Source organism: Ornithorhynchus anatinus, chromosome 7 (assembly GCF_004115215.2).
Source record: "Ornithorhynchus anatinus isolate Pmale09 chromosome 7, mOrnAna1.pri.v4, whole genome shotgun sequence".
In the NCBI taxonomy this organism is placed as follows: domain Eukaryota; kingdom Metazoa; phylum Chordata; class Mammalia; order Monotremata; family Ornithorhynchidae; genus Ornithorhynchus; species Ornithorhynchus anatinus.
Window position 1 is genome coordinate 65773440 of NC_041734.1, and position 19110 is coordinate 65792549.

The window sequence follows — 19110 nt, forward strand, 5'->3', positions numbered from 1 at the left end:
AAGCGCTTAACAAATACCAACAATATGAACAAACACCATCATCATCGTTATTCTTAGCAAATACCAGCGCTTAGAAGAGTGCTTGGCACACAGTGAGCGCTTAACAAATACCGACATTATGAACAAATACCTTATTAGCATTATTAACAAATACCAGCGCTTAGAAGAGTGCTTGGCACACAGTGAGCGCTTAACAAAGAGCAACAATATGAACAAACACCATTCTCATCATTATTCTTAACAAATACCAGCGCTTAGAAGAGTGACTGGCACCCAGTCAGCGCTTAACGAATGCCATCATTATGAAACGCCACCGTCAAGATTAATCGTTATTATTATTATCGTTAGACTGGGAGCCCGTCACTGGGCAGGGACGGTCTCTATCCGTTGCCGAATTGGTGCCTTCCAAGGGCTTAGTGCAGTGCTCCGCACCTAGTAAGCGCTCAGCAAATCCGATTGAATGAATCTCTCCGCCTCGTTGGATTTCCCTCCACGCCGAGGGCCCCGGGGAAAAGCCGCTGCCCCTGGTTTAGATGGATTGTGGTAGCGGCCCTCCTCCCTCTCTTCCCTCCTCCTCCCTCTTCCCTCCTCTTCCCTCTTCCCTCCTCTTCCCTCCTCCCGCCCCTCCTTCCCTCCCTCCCCCTCCCGGCCGCAGTCCCTCCCAGCCCCGGCTCTCAGTCGCAGCCCCTCGGAGTCCGGGATCGCCTGTGTCCCTCCGGCCCGGCCGGCCCGGCCAGCCTGTGTCCCTCCGGCCCGGGGAGCCGCGGCCAGAAGGAGCCGGGGGTGGGGAGGTCGGGGACGCCGGGGTCCCGGAGGCGCCGAGCGGAGGAGGAGGAGGAGGAGGAGGAGGAGGAGGAGGAGGAGGAGGAGGAGGAGCGCAGCGGCCAACGAAGTGTGATGCCCCGGCGGGGTTAGAGCCGCGGGCCGAGCCGGGAGGCCGGACGGAGCCCCATGTCCCGGGAGAGCTGAGCAGCCGTGGAGACGGACAGGTGGGTGCCGGCACTGGACCGGACCTGGCCCCGCACCGGACCGGACAGGACCGGACCTGGCCGGAGGGGTGGGGGAGGAAGGGGACCCCCGGCTCCCTGTGCCCACTTGGCGTTGTCCAAACTGTCCGGGCCGGGGACACGGCTCGGCCCGCTCCCTCACTTTGTGCCTTTCAGGACCGGACGGTCGACCACTCCCCTCCCCGCCCCCCTCCCTGCTTGGGACCCCCACCCCACCCCCGGGTTCGGGGGAACAGGTGGGGTTGGAGGAGAGCGGTGTTGGGGGGATCCGAGACGGTCCGGGAGGGGGGGCAAAGAAGTGATTTTTCCTCCTCCCCCCGGCCTGAGGGTCGAAGCTGGGAATTGTGCCCCGCCCCCTTCTTGGTCGGGCTGGGGAAGGGGCGTCGAGGGAGCCGACCCCCCCCCCCCCACACACACACACACATACCCGGAGCCAGGACTCAGACAAAGGCAACTTCTAGGCCGGGCGTCCGCGAAGTCGAGGGTGGAGAAAGGGGGCAGAGACCCCGGACCCCCCCCGCCCTTCTTTTCCACTCCGGAGAGCCGAGCCCGGGGGAAGGGTCCGCCCGCCTGACCCGGGGAGGGACTGGCAAGGGCCGGGGGTCGAGGTCGGCTGCGGGAGCCCGGGGGCAGGGGTCCCCACTTAACCCCGGAATCCCTTCTCCCACGAGAAGGACCAGTGCGGGACACTTTCCCAGACCCTCGAGTCCCCCCGAGGTGGCCCCAGCAGGGAAACCCCCCACCCCCCTACCTCCGACCCCCTCCCCGGCCCGAGCCCCGGGGGGCTTTTGGGGAGGGGGCAGGGGCGTCTCGGTGGGAGGTCGGAGGGAAAGCGGGAGAAGTTACCCCGACTCCGGCCGGGCTCCGGCCTGGCCCCCGCGACCAGCCCAAGCGAAGTTGAGGCCCGGGGGGAGGGGGCGGTGGGAAGGGGTCCCCGGGAGAGGAGGGGGGTGGGCTGGGTCGGGGGGACCCTGGGGCCCGCCCCTCCAGCCGGCCCTTTCCTCGCAGGCCGCGGGTTTCGTTGGAAGCGGGGCCGAGAAGCCTGGGAAGCAGCGTGGCGTAGTGGTTAGAGCACGGGCCTGGGAGTCCGAAGGTCGGGGGTTCTCATCCCGGCTCCGCCGCTTGTCGGCCGTGTGGCCTGGGGCAAGTCACTGCACTTCTCTGGGCCTCAGTGGCCTCCTCTGGAAAAGGGGGATTAAGACTGTGAGCCCCATGCGGGACAGGGACTGCAACCAACCCAATTTGCTTGTATCCACCCCGGCGCTTAATGCACACAGTGCCTGGCACATAGTAAGCGCTTAACAAATATCACAGTTTTTATTATTTACTTATTTATTATTATTATTATTAAGGTGAGGCCCGCTCCCTTGGAGACGGGATAGGGGCGCACGCGATCTCCGAGGGGACGGAGTGAAGATATCCGGGGAAGCTCCCAACGCGGTAAACTGCCCTGCCTCGGCCCAGGAGCCGCGGGTGGTGACCCTGGGAATGTGCCCACGTGTGCTCTCATCCCACGGCGGGGATCCGGACCCTGGGCGGAGGCGGGACGGACCCCCTCCCCGCCTCCCGACCCCCTTCCACCCAAAGACAGAGACACCCACCGACAAAACGGAGCGGAGAATGGCAGGGGTGAGCCTGGAGAGTTCAAATCCAAGCCCGCATCCCTTTGGTCAAAGCGGGTTTCCGCCCGAACGAATTAGCTCGGCGTTCCCAGCGGCCTCTCCCCTTCTTTGGAGTGGTGGGATAAGGAGGGGAGGGGTGTCAGGAGGGGAGGGGAGGGAAGGGGGCTGCCTACCCTCGGCGGAAGGGTCTCTCCTTTCCCAGGCCCTCTTCCCATCCCTCCTCTCTCCTGCTCCCGTCCAAGGCTCTCGCCCCGGAGAGGACCCAGGTCCGTCCAGCTTCCAGTTGGCCCGAATTCTCAAATCGTTAGCCCAATTTTCCGAACCCCTGGAGGGCGGGGGTCGCCTCCCGTCCCCCCACCCCTCTCCCCGCCCCGGGCATGACCGAGACTCCAGTTTAGGCCGGTGTCTCCCCGGGCCCGACCCGCATCCGTCTTTCCCTACCTCCTCGTCCTTTCCTCTGGCCGCTGGCAAAAGAGGCCGCCTGACTGGGCTGGGAGAGCAAGGCGCCTGGGTTCCCGTTGGGGCGGCTGCTCTCGCTCGCTCCGGACTATCGACGGTCCCGGGCTCAGCGCCCGCCGCCCCCCAAAACCGCCCCAACCCCGGCCCCAGCCCGGATCCGCCCTCACCGGCGGGATTTACACTTTGCTCGCCTGCTATTTTTTTCAAGTTGTGAAACTTTGTTTTGACAATAAGGCAGAGTGTCGGGGACGACTCTAACCGCCGAGGGAGAAGGACGGAGAGGCTGGATTATGGGCCGCCACGGCCAGTTATCTCTGTTTCTTCAGCTGCCTCCCTTGATCAGTCCGGCTGAGGTCGGTCTGTCTTGGTCTTTTGCCTTTCCTTTGCGCCTCTCTGTCTCTCTCTCTCCCTCCCTTTCCCTCTTCTCCCCTCTTCTCCTTCTGTCTCTCTTTTCCCATCCGTTTCTGCTGCTGTCTCTGTCATTTTTCCGTCTTGCCTCTCTCCGACTCTCCCTCCGACCCTGCCGCTATCCCCCTTTTTCCCCTTACATAACCACATATACACATCCATGTGTCCACCTACAAACAAATATTACACACAAACACGTATGTGCAAATACATATGCACACCCATGCACACCTGTGCACACACATGCAGACACCTAAACAAGGACATACAGATACATATGCGGCCAGTCACCTATATATATAGTAAGTGCTTAATAAATACCCTTATTATTATGATTTATATGCACACACCCTCACACGCTGCCCCTTTGAGTTCCCCTACTTTCCATTTCCGGGCAGCTGGGCCAAGTTGTGTCCCGCAGACCTCCGTCGGGCAGTGTCTCTCTCTCTCTCTCTCCCTCTTTCTCTCTCCTCCTCCTCCCCACTCCCCTCCAGGATCCCCTTTTGAGTCTGGACAGCTCCCGCTCACCCCCCGGTCGCCCCCGCCCTCGTTATTCCGCCTGGTTCGGGCTCTCCTGGCTCCGAGAGAGGCCGGGACCGGGGACGGCAAACGGAGACCGAGGCCCGGGTCCACCCGCCCTGGTGACCACGGACCCTAGGGTGGACCTTCTCGGGCTCCGGCCCGGTAAACGGACCCTAAGAAGGGAAGGGATTTGGCCTAGAACCGTCCCCGATCACCGCCCTCCCCAGTGCGGCCCTTTCTGCGGGGTCGGGGAGAGAGACTCCCCAGCTCCATCCCGGCCCTCCTCCGGAGGGAGCCTCCAATGTGGGGAGCCTTCGGGGCCGGATCCAATTGACGGGGTCCCCGTTATACTATCCCACCCCGGTCGGTGGAGGATGAGGGGTCCGAGGGGAGAGAGTGAGGGGGAAAAAAAAAGCTATCCTAAGCCCCGCGGCGCTGGAAGCGGGGAGTCCGAGCCTAAAGCCTCGAACTCATCACCCCGGGGAAGGCTGGCCTGGGGGAGGTCGAGGCCCCCAAGGGGCTGGGGCCGGGCGAAAGACTGAGGTGGGGAGGGGGTGTCAGCAGCAGCTGGGGGGCTACACGTCACCCCCCAATTCACACGCACGCACACACCGTCCCATAGCTTTGTCCTCCCTAGAGTCCTGAGCGGTCCCAGCCGGGGGGGGCGGGGAGGGGAGGGGGTCCCTGGAAACCCCCAACCGGTCCGCTTCCCTGGCCTTGGTGGTTTCGGATTCCTAGGGCAGGTGTCATTCCCCCGCCCCGCTCCTCGACGGCCCTGCCGTCCTAGCGGTCCCGGGGAAACGGGGCCGGCTGGGCCGGCTTCGGCCGCATTTGGCGGGGAGAAGCCCGCACGGGTGGCTCGAATGCCCGGAGGCCCCCGATGGGCAGCTGCGGGAAGGCCGGAGGCCAGCGAGGGTCGGGGCCTCTCCGGCCTTTCCCGGATCCGCGGGTCCTGCCGTCCTGCGGGGGAAACGGGCGCGGAGGTCGGGCAGAGGGTCAGCCCCACGTGGGACAGCCCCATTACCCTCTCTCTACCCCAGCGCTTAGAACAGTGCTTGGCACGTAGTAAACCCTTGGCAAATACCTTCATCATCGTTATTATTATTATCATTCCCAGCCGCGGCAAGAACCCCTCTCCCGGGAGGGACCTGCCAGAGCCGCGCGTTAGCCGCGGCGAGTCCGGTCGCTCAGAAGAGTCGGGAAGTTTTTGACGACCGCATTTCGGCTCCGTTCCCCTGCTTCCCCAGCGAACCCCTCAACCTCGCTCGGGTTGCGTGTGCGTCTTGGGCCCCCGCACCGTCTCTGCGCGCTCTGGTCAGGGCCGGTTTTCCACCCTCCTGGTCTTCGTGTCCGGTCCTGATTTTCCGGGCCGGACGAATCTCCCTCCCTCCCTCTGGGGCTCCTCTTTCCATCCCGGGCTGAGCCTCCGCCCTCCATCCTTGCTCGCCCTTTAACCCCGGTTCCGCGCTCTCCCCGTCCCGTCCCGTCCCCTTCCATCCCGTTTGGGGTTTTCCCTCGGCGCGCTCCCTCTCGGAACCGGGTTTGTACCGGGATGGCTTGGGTCTTCGGGATCAGAAGTGGGCGGTCGCCCCCCGCCAGGATGGCAGGGAAGGATCTGGTCAGGGTCAGCAGGGTCGCAGAGCCTCAGCCGGCCCCTGGAGCCTTTCTCTCCGTGGTCTCCCTTCACCTCCCACCTCTCCCGCCCGTCCTGTCCCTCACTGCCGGTCCCTTTCCCCTCCTCGTCCCCCTGCCCGCGTGACTGTCCCCAATTCCAGGGGTTCCCCGAGGTTGCCCCGATTCCCGATTTGCGGCTGCGAGGGGACGGGGAATCGGCTGCAGTCGGGCCGCCTGACCGGGGGTCTGGAGCCGCCTCATGGCCAGCCTGCGCCCTCGCCCCTCCGGCTGTCTTTCTCGCCCTCCTCTCCCGCTGCCAGCGCTTTGCTGGGACGGGCAGGGCCGGCTCAGCCCTTCCTCGCCCTGCAGGGAGCGGGGAGGAGGCCGAGAGACAGCCCAGGATGAAGTCCAGGGTGGCCAACGCTTCCTCTCTCTGGCCGCCGAGCTCCCTTCCCCAGCCAAGGCCTTGGGCAGAGGGGAGGTCAGAGAGCCTCAAGTCTGGATCTGGGTCAGCGTCTCTCCGTCCGGAGATTAAGGTGCCGTTCGAGTAACAGGCCCGGGGGGGCCTTTCTCAAGGAAGCCTCTCTTCCAGTTCAGGATTCGCTGCTTCCTTATTCCCTGGATCCTCCCCTGAGCATTTCGTTTGGCACTCCTGCTCTTCGTGGAGTTTGGCTTCCTGGACACCGGGGACCTGGCCAGGGTTGTCTGCTCTGATCCAAATTGGGCCTGAGTAATTCCCTGTGTCCAAAGCAGCCCCTTCCCTGCCCCGAAGAGTATCTGAATATTGGCCGGGAGGAGGTGCTGATGGCGGCTGTAATAATAATAATAATAATAATAATAATGGTCTTTGTTCAGCGCTTACTCTATGCCAAGCCCTGTTCTAAGCGCTGGGGTAGATACAAGGTGCTCAGGTTGTCCCACGTGGGGCTCACAGTCTTAATCCCCATTTTACAGATGAGATCACTGAGGCACAGAGAAGTTAAGTGGCTTGCCCAAGGTCACACAGCAGACAAGTGAAAGAGCCAGGGTTAGTGATGACGATGGTGGCAGAATTGATCGTAAAGGTGACGGCGGTGGTGTTGACTGTGTTTAAGTTTTATTTTAGAGTGGTATCTGTTAAGCGCTTACTACGGGCCAGACTCCATACTAAGCGCTGGGGTAGATGCAAGCTAATCAGGTTGGACACAGTCCCTGTCCCACCTGGGGCTCACAGTCTCAATCCCCATTTTACAGATGAGCTAACTGAGGCATAGAGAAGTGAAGTGACTTGCCCAAGGACGCACAGCAGACAAGTGGCGGAGCCAGAATTAAAACCCATGACCTTCTGACTCCCAGGTCCGTGCTCTGTCCGCTACACCATGCTGCTTCTCGTTTGACTGGAAACATTTCAAGGACAGGAATGATGTCTCACCCACTTGTTATGGGGCAGCGCCGAGTAACTTTCACTCCCAAAGTGGATGTGTGAGATGATGAAGATGGTGGTGGTGATTAGGTTTTACCGGTAATGATGATGATGACGGTGAAGGGGTGGAAAAAAAAAATGGAGGTGATAGTCTTGCCCGGAGTTCTCAGGGAAGACCTTCAACCCAGGTCGGTGGGTCAAGGAGGGAATAGCCCTGGGAGTCGGTGCCTCTGGCCTCAGGCCTGTTTCGAGGTTCAGGCTGACCCCGCCCCACTCCAGTCTTCCAGTTCCCTTCTCCTCGGGACCACAGGTACGGAGAGGGAAAGATGAGGAGTAGTTGGTCTCCAAGACTGGCAGGAGAAATGAAGGGGGCTAGTTGGGCTTAACCCCTCACACCCCCTTTAATTCCTTGCTAAGAGCTTTCTATGTGCCAAGCACTGTTCTGAGCGCTGGGGTAGATACAAATGAATCGGGTTGGACACAGTCCCTGTCCCCTAAGGGGCTCACACTCTTCATTCCCCCATTTTACAGATGAGGGAACTGAGGCCCAGAAAAGTGAAGTGACTTACCCGAGGTAACATAGCAGACATGTGGAAGAGTCCGAATTAGAACCCAGTTGCTTCTGACTCCTAGGTCCAGGCACTATCCACGAAGCCATGCTGCTTTTCACTGTAAACTCGCTGCGGGCAGGGGACATGTCTGTCAACCTCTGCATTCATTCATTCATTCATTCATTCATTCATTCAAGGCGGTTAGTTGCACTTACCCACTCACATCCCCTTGATTCCCTTACAGACTCGTTGTGGGCAAGGTACATTCACTCATACAGTCGTGCTTATTGAGCACTCACTATGTGCAGAACACTGTACTAAGTGTTTGGGAGGGTACAATGTAACAATAAACCCACATTCTCTGCCCATAACTAACCGTATTGCCCTCTCCCAAGTGTTTAGAACGGTACTCTGCACACCCTAAGTGCTCAGTAAATACACCGATTGATTACTCCCTTAGACGGACTCATAAACACCCAGAGAGACACACATCCTTACACATTCACTTCCTCAAACCCTCCACCCCTCAGAGACACGCACATTTCTACACTCACACCTTCACACCTACTCTCTGACCTTTGCCCAAGCTCATACACAGGGACACACATGCTTACACATTCACCCCTACACACGCCGGTATCACGTTTCCACTTTTAAAAAAGAAACCACCCCAGCTTTTTGCCCCCATTTCCCAGCTAATCAATCTAGTACTCTGCTTTGTCGGTGGGGGCGGGGCCTCTCTGGGCCACTCGCTCTCCCCGGGCTGAGGCCTATGAGGCTGCGATTGCCAGGTAAATTAGGACACAGTCAGCTTCGGGACCTAAACGGCCCAAATGGGCAGTCGGAGCCCTGGCAGCTCCCTGGCACATTCCTTCCACACTGGCACACGGTCCCAAGGATTGTCTCCCTCACTCCCCCATCCCGCCCCTCCCTTAGCCTCCCTTCTCCTCCTGTGCCCTGCAGATCCACAGGGGAGAGCGGAGAAGCCTGGGGCGTGTCATTTCAACCTTTCACGGCTGCACCGCCCAAGCCGGACAAGGCTCCAGAAAACCAACTCCCCTGGTGCCCCCTCATCGATTAAGCAGTTAGAGCCTGATCAGAAAGGGTTCTGCCCACCCCGTCCCCCGCCTCCCACTTCCCCACCCCCCCACCCCACACCCTGATTCCCATCACCGAGATTTCCCTTCATCAGAATCTCACATCCTCCAGAAATTAATTGGATGCCTCTTGTTATCAATTAATTGAATCTCGTTGGGACAAAGCTCAGTGCGGCAGGGGGGCAGTCCTTGTATGCCACTAGCCACCACCCCCACCCCCACAAGGGACATCAAAGCCCCTCCTCCAATCTTTTTTTTTTTAATTCATTCATCACCTAAATAAAATCCAAGAATCCAAACTCCCTTTCCCCTAGTCTCCTACTCAGGGGACTTCCTAGTACTCTGTGGAGAAGGTCGGGGGCACCAGGCTCCTACCCACAACTCTCTCACCTTGATTCTCCCCCCTTAAAATCCCTCTCCCTCTCCCCCCACCCCACACATCTGCCTCTTGCTCTTGTCTCTATCTGCATTTTCCTCTGCCTGAACCTCTCACTCTTTGTCTGCTTCCACCTCCTTCTCCATTAGTTTTATCTCCTGGAAATAAACCAGCATCTTAGAAGTTATCCATGGATGGGGACATCCTGCAGACCCGTGCTCCAAGCTGGAAATTCTCAAAGCTGCCACCCATCCCCTCCCCTTCAGCTCCAGAGTTGGGGGCGGGATCGCCCTGTGGGCTCTGTGACTAACTTTGGCTCCAACCTCAGCCTCTGTCTGGCCTTGGGATGTAGGGTGTCATGTTGGCTGGGTCCAAAGGTGAGGCTAGGGGCTTGGAGGGGATTGGGCCTGAACCCCACTGGTCTGAATTATTCACTGAGATTACGCTGTTTGCAAATAATTATATGTTTGTCTTTGCCATTAGCCAATATAAGCTTCTTGTGGGCAGGGAAGGTGTCTCTCCTTTCTCTTCTTTCCCAAACTTTCCCAACATTTAGTTTAGTGCATTGCATCTGGTTGGCATTCAATACCCTGCTCAGTTTGCTACCCTGGCCCTGCTTAGTTAGCTTGTTAAAATCCATTGATTTGGGATAGGGATTTGAAATTTTTCTTTTTCTAGAAAATTAGGAGCTAGAGACATATCTTCTCCTGCTCATCTTCTCTTTTCCCATCGCTTCCCCGAGCAGAGCATATAATAATTATGGTATTTGTAAAGCACTTACTAAGTACAGCATATGTTAATGAGGGACAAATTGGGGTGGGGTGTAGGGCCTAGGTTTGGTGAAGAGACGGGGAGGAACATGCTTGTTCTGGGGTGTCAGGAAGAATTGGGGCATATAGAATTTTCCTAAGTTTTTGGTAGATCGGCTTGATTCCATCCCAGGAACCATCTGAGAGTCCCCTTCCCATCTCTTGTGCTGCCAGGACAGCACCCCCGGCTTACAGCAGTAATAGTAATTGTGGAGTTTAAGTACTTACTAGCTTACTATATAATAATCAAAAATAATAATAATTGTGGTATTTGTTAAGCAATTACTGTGTGCCAGGCACTCTACAAAGTGCTGGGTTGGATACAAGCAAATCAGGTTGGACACAGTCCCTGTCCCACATGGGGCTCACAGTCTTAATCCCCATTTTACAGATGAGGTAACTGAGGCCCAGAGAAGTGAAGTGACTTGCCCAAGGTCACACAGCAATTGGCGGAGCTGGGAATAGAACCCATGATCTTCTGACACCCAGACCTGTGCTCTATCCATGGCACCATGCTGTTTCTCTATATGCCAAGCACTGTGCTAAACTCCAAGGCAGGTGCAGTCAGATCAGACACAGACCCTGCTCAAAGGGGAGGGAGGACTGGTATCTCATCTACATTTTACAAATGAGGAAACAGACCCAGAGAAGTAAAATGACCTGCACAAAGTCATCCAGCAAGCGTTACAGAGCTGGGACTAGAACCCAGGACCCTTGACTCACAGGTTCCTGCTCTTTTCCCTAGGCCATGCTGCTTAGGACCACTGGTTGAACTCTTCACTTCACCCTTCCTATGCTGGGTCAGCTCTGAAACTGAGACTGCTGAGCCATTAGACTGTGTAAGGCAGGGTGGGATCCAGACTTCATCAGCAGGACCAGTTGGGTCCTGCCCCTGGATCCAACCCCTAGACCCTGTCCCTCTTTTTCCCACCCTTTCCCCTCCCTCCCCCCCCCCAGCAGAAGCCTCTCCACCTTAGAGGGGCTCATGTCAGGATAGGGGGTCTTGGGCAATAGTCAATTAGGCTTGACTTTCCAGAAGTGCCCAGATTCTCCGAAAGTGTTCAGCTAGAGACAGGGTGGTGAATGAGGACTAGAAGGAAGTGGGTAGGGCAGAAAAGGAGGTGGGAATGGATCCTTGACACCCCCCCCACCCCAATAATATGGAGGGGCCTCCGGCTCCCAGCATAGGTGCCACCACTGGAGACGATGCTGGGAAGTGGAGGTGGGTTGCCGGGGCAGGGTGAATGGTCGTCAAGCCTCTTCCTGCCCCAGGAACAGAGAGGAGGCCAGGGCACTCAGATCCAGGCTGTCTGAGCCAGCTGGCTCCTTGGCCAGGGCCCAACCTCAGACCCTGGGGCAGGGTTGACCCCATCTAAGATCCAACTGCCAGGCCGGGGGTCTTGGACTCCTAGCACCCCTCATGCCCCATGCCTTGGGAGCCCCCATGTGAGACGTCACTATTTAATTAGACGTCTCTGATTAACCAAACTTGGCATTCGGCTTCTCCTGCCCTCATCTTTCCTGGCTGCGAATCAATGGCTTTGATATGCTAATTAGGGAGTAATTTAATTTCAAAAGGCCGCAATTAACAAGGGTGTTGTGGACATGCTGTAGTTAAGCGGTGTAATCTAATTTGCATTAGTAACAAGCAGGGACTAATTAGAAGCTTAATTAGACACTTAGATGGCTCTTGTGTTTACTTTCTTAATGAGATGGAGTGGAGCCTTTTTTTTTTTTTTGGTTAATTCTTCTTTTCTAGAGCTTCCTAGCTGGAAGGACCAGGCTCAGTCCCTGTGCCAGGTCCGGTGGTGTCCTGGGGATCTTCCTGATTAGGGAGTCGGCTCTGTCCCTGGGCTAGGAGAAATTGGCTCTGGGCTCCAGCAGGCAGTGGAGGCATGCCTGGGTTGGAGGGAGTAGCCTTCTGGGCTAAGGGGAGTCACTCAGGGAAGGCAAGCAGAGCCCCAATCATGAAAAACTCATGCACCACCAAATCTGGTGTTACTATCTGACTGAGAATCCCATGGAAGTCTGGGTCACCCCTAAAAGAGAGAAGCCAGAGTGTCACCCTTCGAACCAAGAACACTGATCAGAGGAGGGTGGGGTGGGAGGGCTGCGGGGAGGATTCCCTGAGTTGGGCTGCAGGGTTTACACGTGTCCCTGATTTGTAGGTTCAGAGGCTCTCTGGCAAACCGGCAGATGACCATAATAATAATAATAATGATAGTATTTGTTAAGCCCTTACTATGTGCCAAGCACTGTTCTAAACGCCGGGGTAGCTACAAGGTAATCAGTTTGTCCCACGTGGGGCTCACAGTCTTAATCCCCATTTGACAGATGAGGTAACTGAGGCACAGAGAAGTGAAGTGACTTGCCCAAGGTCACAAAGCAGACAAGTGGCAGAGGCGGGATTAGAACCCATGTCCTCTGACCACCCCCCAAGCCCGGGTTCTTGCCATTAGGCCATGATGCCACGGCCCTGCCAGCCCCATCGGCTGCTCTTGCATCCCTGGCTAAAGGGCTCCTCACTTCCTGCTCAAAGGGACCACAAGGAGCTACTAAGTAACATCCTCTAGAGACCAGTCCCCTCTTCTAGGAGAGATTGGGCCTCTTTTGATGCAGGGTGGGAAGTTAGTGGCTTAGCGGATAGAGTACGGGCCTGGGAGTCAGAAGGACCTGGGGTCTAATTCTGGCTCTATGACAAGACTGCTGTGTTGCCTTGAGCAAGTCACTTCATTTCTCTGTTCCTCAGTTCCTCAGTAAAATGTAGATTAATAATGTGAGGACCACGTGGGTCAGGGACTGTGTCCAACCTGATTAACCCGTATCTACCCCAGCACTTAGAATAGTGCTTGGCACATAGTAAGTGCTTAACAAGTACCACAGTTATTAATGCACCCTGAGCTACCCCGCTGCCTTTCCAAGATGAGAGAGGAGACAGAGGCCTCAAAGGAGGAAAGGCCCAAACCCAGAGAGGATTGGGGAATTGAAAGTCAAGTTGCACAGAAAAGGACAGGAGAGATGAGGCAAGATCTGGAGAAGAAAAGATTAGGAATCCCTCCAAACCCTGGATGATTCAGTCATTCACTTGCCTGGAGGCAGGAGACTGGACCAGATGATCTGTCAGGGTCCCTTGGAGTGTGGGATTCTAGAATATAAACCACACAACTCCTGCATCCTCTGACCCCTGGCTCACCCCCTTCCTCCTGCCTGGAACTCCCCCGCCCCATTCCCAGCTGCTAGACCTCAGGTCTCCCCATTTTCAAAACCCTACTTAAATTCCACATCCTCCAGTTAGGCTTCCCTGATTAACCCTCCCTTCTCTCATTTCAGCATTTTTGCACTCTCGACTTCTCACTTCCGTTTCATATATAGTTTACATACTCTACTAATTGAGCCCTTCTTCCTTCTATTTACAAATTATTTAATGTCTGTCTTCCCGCAAGACTGTAAGATCCCTGGGAGCAGGGATCATAGTCCAGTACTCTGCATACAGCAAGTGATCAATAAATGTCATTGATTGACTGAGGAGAAATAGACATAAGTTTAGGGGTCAAAGCGGGCTAGGGAAAAGCTGAGATGGGTGGTGAAGGATCTTGGTTCTCAATATGACTTTGGGTCTTTACCTCTGCTCCCAGGCTTTGCCCAGAAGAACCTCGTGGGGTTAGGTGCCTGGAGGATTAGGGAGAAAGGCAGAGCCGGATTTAGGTGGAGGGGGACCAGCCCAGCCTAGCTTGGTGGGCACCCAGTGATCTCGGCAGGTGGTTGGAGGAGAAGGTACAAAGTCTAGCTTTCAGAAAAAGGGAGGGGGAAGGGCCCTGGACAGCTTTGTCAGGCCACAGAGAGCAGAAGCAGAGGGGGAGCCAGGGAATCAGTCAATCAATCGTATTTATTGAGCCCTCGTTATGTGCAGAGCTCTGTACTAAGTATTTGGGAGAGTACAATACAACAAGGGAAGGGAAGAGAAGACCGAGTGGGGCAGCTACCCTTTGGATGGGTGGGAGGGGAGAGGAGTGTAAGTGTGTGTGATAATAATAACAACGGTATTTGCGAAGTGCTTACTATGTGCCAGGCAGCACTGTACTAAGCACTGGAGTGGATACAAGCAAATCAGGTTGGACACAGTCCCTGTCCCACATGGGCCTCACAGTTTCAATCCTCATTATAATAATAATAATGTTGGTATTTGTTAAGCGCTTACGATGTGCAGAGCACTGTTCTAAGCGCTGGGCTAAATACAGGGTAATCAGGTTGTCCCACGTGAGGCTCACATTTTACAGATGAGGGCACTGAGGCACAGAGAAGTGAAGTGACTTGCCCACAGTCACAAAGCTGACAAGTGACAGAGCCAGGATTTTACAGATGAGGTAACTGAGGCACAGAGAAGTGAAGTGACTTGTCCAAGGTCACACAGCAGACAGGTGGCAGAGCATATATTAGAACTCATGACCTTCTGACTCCCAGGCCCGTGCTCTCTCCACTATGCCCTGCTCTGTGTGTGTGTGTGTGTGTCGTGTGTGTGTGTACGTGTGCACGTGCGCATGTGCATGCTCTCACATGGATGGGGTCTGAGGCTGGCAAAAGATTGAGTTGGCACTCCTGCTGCCTAGAAAGGCACTACGAGGGTTTTTCTAGGCATCTGTGGTTTGGTAGTTCCAGAGGCGCTTCCCCCGTGAGAGGGGATCAGTCCCCACTTTACTAGGAGGGATCAAAATCAGGGTGGGCTCCCACTGTGTGAGGTGGGGGGCACCTCAGACTGACACATAACCCCCTCCCGTGGGAAAGCACTCCAGTGGTGGAGGAAGAGTGGAAGAAATGAGGGCCCTCTCACCTTCTCTCCTTTCCCAGTCTTACTCTGATACCTCCTCCCTCCATACTCCCTGGGGCTTCGGTTTGTTTTGGTTTTGGGTTTTTTTTTTTGCTTTTAGTATTGTGTATTTTTTAAATGGTATTTGTTAAGTGCACACTATGTGCCAGGCATTGCTAGGTTCTGGGATAGAACTCCATGAACTCTGACTCCTAAGCCCATGCTTTTGAACACAGTCCATGTCCCACATGGGGCTCATTAATCCCCATTTTACAGATGAGGTAACTGAGGCACAGAGAAGTTAAGTTACTTGCCCAGGGTCACACAGCAGCCAAGTGGTGGAGCTGGAATAAGCTCTTGGCTCCCAAACACAAAGCCTGCAGTGAAGAGCAACTGGTCAACTTGGGGCTGAAGAGTCAGCCCTTCCCTGAGGGCCTCTCTGCTGGTCAAAAACGTCTGGTTTTCAGCTGGCCTGCCCCTGTCCGGTATGTTCCCAGACATCTTCATGTCTAGTTTTCTTTTCGATTCCTAACCCCACTCTGCTCGGCTCCTACTTCACCTCAATAGTATCTACCGAGCACCTACTGAGTGCAGAGCACTGTACTAGAGTTTGGGAGAGTACCATAGAATTAGTAGAATAGAATTAGTAGAAATTCTAATTCTAAATGCAGAATTTCATGGCTCACAAGTGGCACCTGTGTTCACATGGACTTGGGAAGAGACCACATGGCAACAGAGGGGTGCTGGGGTCCCCCCAGAAACGCACACAGCAACTATATAGATTCTGTAGACTTCCCCAAAGAACCTTGTTGTGTATGTCGCCTTTACGTAAATTATATCACAGGGCCAGTAAAGGGCCATTGGGAATCCTTTAGTGTCATCGATAGTTAACGTATCCTGACTAGGAGTGTGCAGACAGAGGGATCTTGGGAATGGGCTCTGGGAAGCAGATGGGAAGCAGCTGGGAAGCAGCGTGGCCTAGTGGATAGTCCACGGGGCTGGGATTCAGAAGGACCTGGTTTCTAATTCTGTCTCCATCTCTTGTCTGCCGTGTGACCTTGGGTAAATCACTTATCTTCTCTGTGCCTCAGTTGCCTCATCTGTAAAACAGAGATTAAGACCGTGAGCCCCATGTGATACAGGGACTATGTCCAGCCCAATTAGCTTGTATCTACCCCAGTGCTTAGTACAGTGCTTAGCACATAGCAAGTGCTTAACAAATACCACTTCCAGCTGGGACCCCAGGCCAATCTCCCTGCATCACCCCAGTTCCAGTGGGGAACAGATCACTCAGCACAGAGGAGGATTTCACCATTTACCAAACCCCTCTATCTTCAGGGTCTGAATTCTCCAAAAAATGTCTCTCTCCCCTGTAAGACTGTGAACTCTCTGAGGGCAGAGCTTTCATCTCTCCTTTCCATTGAACTCTCCCAAGCACAGAACAGTGTTCCGTCCACAGTAAGCGCTTGACGAATACCAGTGATTGATCAACTGGTTGATCACTTCCCCCTCTGTGTAAACTTGACACCTGTGGGTCTGGGATGAAAGGTGCTTTGGGCCAGAACAGTGTTGGGGGAGGGGAGCAGCAGGGCTCAGGATCAGCTGAGGATCTGGGCTATCTTGTGGTCTGCTGGACTCAACGTGAGTTGGGGCTTGGGCTCTGTCTTCTGCTATGAGACCAAATGAAGAGGTCGGGCCCTGAGCTGAGGGAATCTAGAATGTAAACTCATCGAGATCAGGGAAATGACTGTTTATTGTTGCATTGTACTCTCCCAAGTGCTTAATACAATGCTCTGCACACAGTAAGCACTCAGTAAATACGATCGATTGAGTAAGTGGGACCCGGATCAAGCTGGGAATTGGGGAGGCAGAGGTGGGGGATGGAAGCCAATGACTCTACCAGGGTGGACTTCCTGTCATTCCTGACCAGGTGGGCATTCAGGAGGACCAAAGGGCCAGTGACCACTTGCCCCCTTCCCCTCCACCTCCCAGTGCCACCCTAAGGACTGGCAGAGCTAGCTGGAGGAGTCCCCGGATCCAAGGCAATTCAGGCAGAGGGTTGGATTCAGTCAGCCCGCCCTGCCAGCCTCACCCTCCCTGCCAGCCTCGCCCTCCCTCCTGGCCTCTGGCCTCCTTGGCTTCTGTCCAGCTTCTGCAGGAAGTTTCTGGGGCCCTGAGGCAGAGAGGAGGTGGTGGTTAGGGATTGGATGGTGTCCCCAGTCCACTCTTCAGAAACAGACTAGCCTTCCCCCCACCCGCCACTGGCCCTTTCTTCTAGTACAGGCCTCCTTCCTCCTGTCTCTCCCCTTTCTAGTCCATAGTTGAGAAGAAGAATAATAACTGTGGTATTTATTAATCACTTACTATGTTCCAAGCACTGTACTAAGTGCTGGGGCAGATTCAAGCTGAGTTGGCCACAGTCCCTGTCCCGCATAGGGCTCACCGTCTTGGTCCCCATTTTACAGACGAGGTAACAGAGGCTTGGAGAAGCAGGTGACTTGCCCAAGGTCACACAGCAGACAAAAGGAAGAGCTGGGATTAGAACCTAGGTCCTTCTGACTCCCAGGCCAGTACTCTATTCACTAGGCCGCACTGCTTCTCTACTTTACTCTGCTGACCGGATCATTTTTCTACAGAAACGTTCAGTCCATTTTTCCCCATGCCTCAAAAATCTCCTGTGGTTACCCATCCACCTCTGCATCAAAGAGAAACTCTGCACCGGCGGCTTTCAAGCACTCAATCCCCTTGCCCCCTCCTACCTCACGTCGCTACTCTCCTACTACATCCCAGCCCGCTCACTTCGCTATGACTACTACCAGCCCTTCCAGGGCAGGTTTTTCCCCAAGTTCTCTGTAGAGACATCACCTGACCCCTATCCATTTATTCATTCATTCATTCAATCATATTTATTGAACTCTCACTGTGTGCAAAGTATCATATTAAGCGCTTGGCCCCCTATCCCACCATTGCTCTGTCCCTCAGCCGTGCCTCAGTGTCGGATCTGAGTCACTGAGCCCAGCAAAGAGTGAATCCAAAGTAGAACCAGATATGCCATTCTGAACAGCCGTCATGGGCGCAGAGCTCTGCGGGGAATGTAACCCCCGGCCCCACAAAACATAGATGCGTCTGTGGATACATGGGTATGTGGTGAGAAGCAGCATGGCCTAGTCGTTGGAACACAGGCCTGGGAGTCAGAAGAATTTGGGTTCTAATGCAGACTTTGCCGTTTGTCTGCTCTGTGACCTTGGGTAAGTCATTTCACTGTGCCTCAGTTCTCTCATCTGTAAAAAGGGGATTAGGACTGTGAGCGCTATGTGAGACAGGGACTGTGTCCAACTCGATTAGCTCATATCTACCCCATTGTTTAGTACAGTGCCTGACACATAGTAAGTGCTTCACAAATATAGGGGGGGAAAAATGCTTCATTCGCAGGCGTAAGTCCGCTTGCCTGGGGGGAAATTAGAAATTCGGCTGAATGTGTTTTTGCGCCCGTCTGTGTCCCTGAATTGGTGTGGCCGGGTAGGTACTTGGGAGGAAGTGCAATTTGGTATCTCGGGCTGCTCAGGGGCACCCATCAGTCTGTTAATTGTGCTAATTAGCTATCACAGAGGTGTTAATTGGAAAACCCTGGTCTTGTGCCTATTTGGGGAAGGAAATGTCAATAAAAATTAATTGATGAATTGGCAGGGCACTGGACAGGTCCACAGGCAGTCAGTGGAGGGGGAGGCTAAGCTACAGGGCGAGAGAAATGGTGCTGCTCAATTAAGCAACTATTAATTAAAAAGTCATGGTCATTAATAGTGCCATATGGTCTCGCTGAAGACACAAAAGATGTCTCTATGCCCTCTCCCTCATGCCCGTACCTTAACCCTTTCCTTCCCCATGCCCCCTCCCCTGCCCATGACCTCTCCCAAGCACTCAGTACAGTGTTCTGCATAGAGCAAGTGTTCACCGACTGATTCCCAAAACTGTCCTCTCCCCCAACCCTGTCCTCTCTCCTTCTTGCCTGGACCCTCTCCTCCCGGCCTTCCACTGGAGTTTCTCTTTCTAAAATTGCTGCTCCTCCCAGCTGTGAAGAGGATGAGGGCAAGGGGAGGGAGGGAATGCTAGCATAGGAGAGGCAGTTTTCCCATTTCCCTAGATTCAGGTGTTCCTGCTGCTCACCCAGACAGAGAACCAAGGGCCCCAGCAGAGATTGGAAGACATCACCGCCAGACCCTACAACCCTATGACCCTTAGCCTAGCCTTCCCATCCAGCAGGATCCCAACCTCACCACTCCTAGTCCTATTACCCCCAACACTGGCTTCCCTACCAATCAGCCTCCAGCCCTGCCACCCACAACCCCATTACACAACCCTGGCTTTCTACCCAGCCAACCCTCGGCCCCAATTCCCCCAACTCTGGCTTCCCACCGATCAGTCCCTAGCCCCACCACCCC

General features: G+C 55.1%; 1 protein-coding gene across 3 annotated transcripts in view; it reads left to right on the forward strand.

Annotated features, from left to right (window-relative positions):
• The first annotated feature begins 838 nt into the window (after positions 1 to 838).
• The window catches only part of FOXP4 (forkhead box P4), a 70846-nt gene continuing 52574 nt past the window's right edge, over positions 839 to 19110 (forward strand). For all 3 annotated transcript variants that reach the window (XM_029069176.2, XM_029069177.2, XM_029069178.2), the window contains exon 1: positions 839 to 989. The gene's annotated coding sequence lies outside the window, so the exon portion shown is untranslated. The remainder of the gene's footprint in view (positions 990 to 19110) is intronic.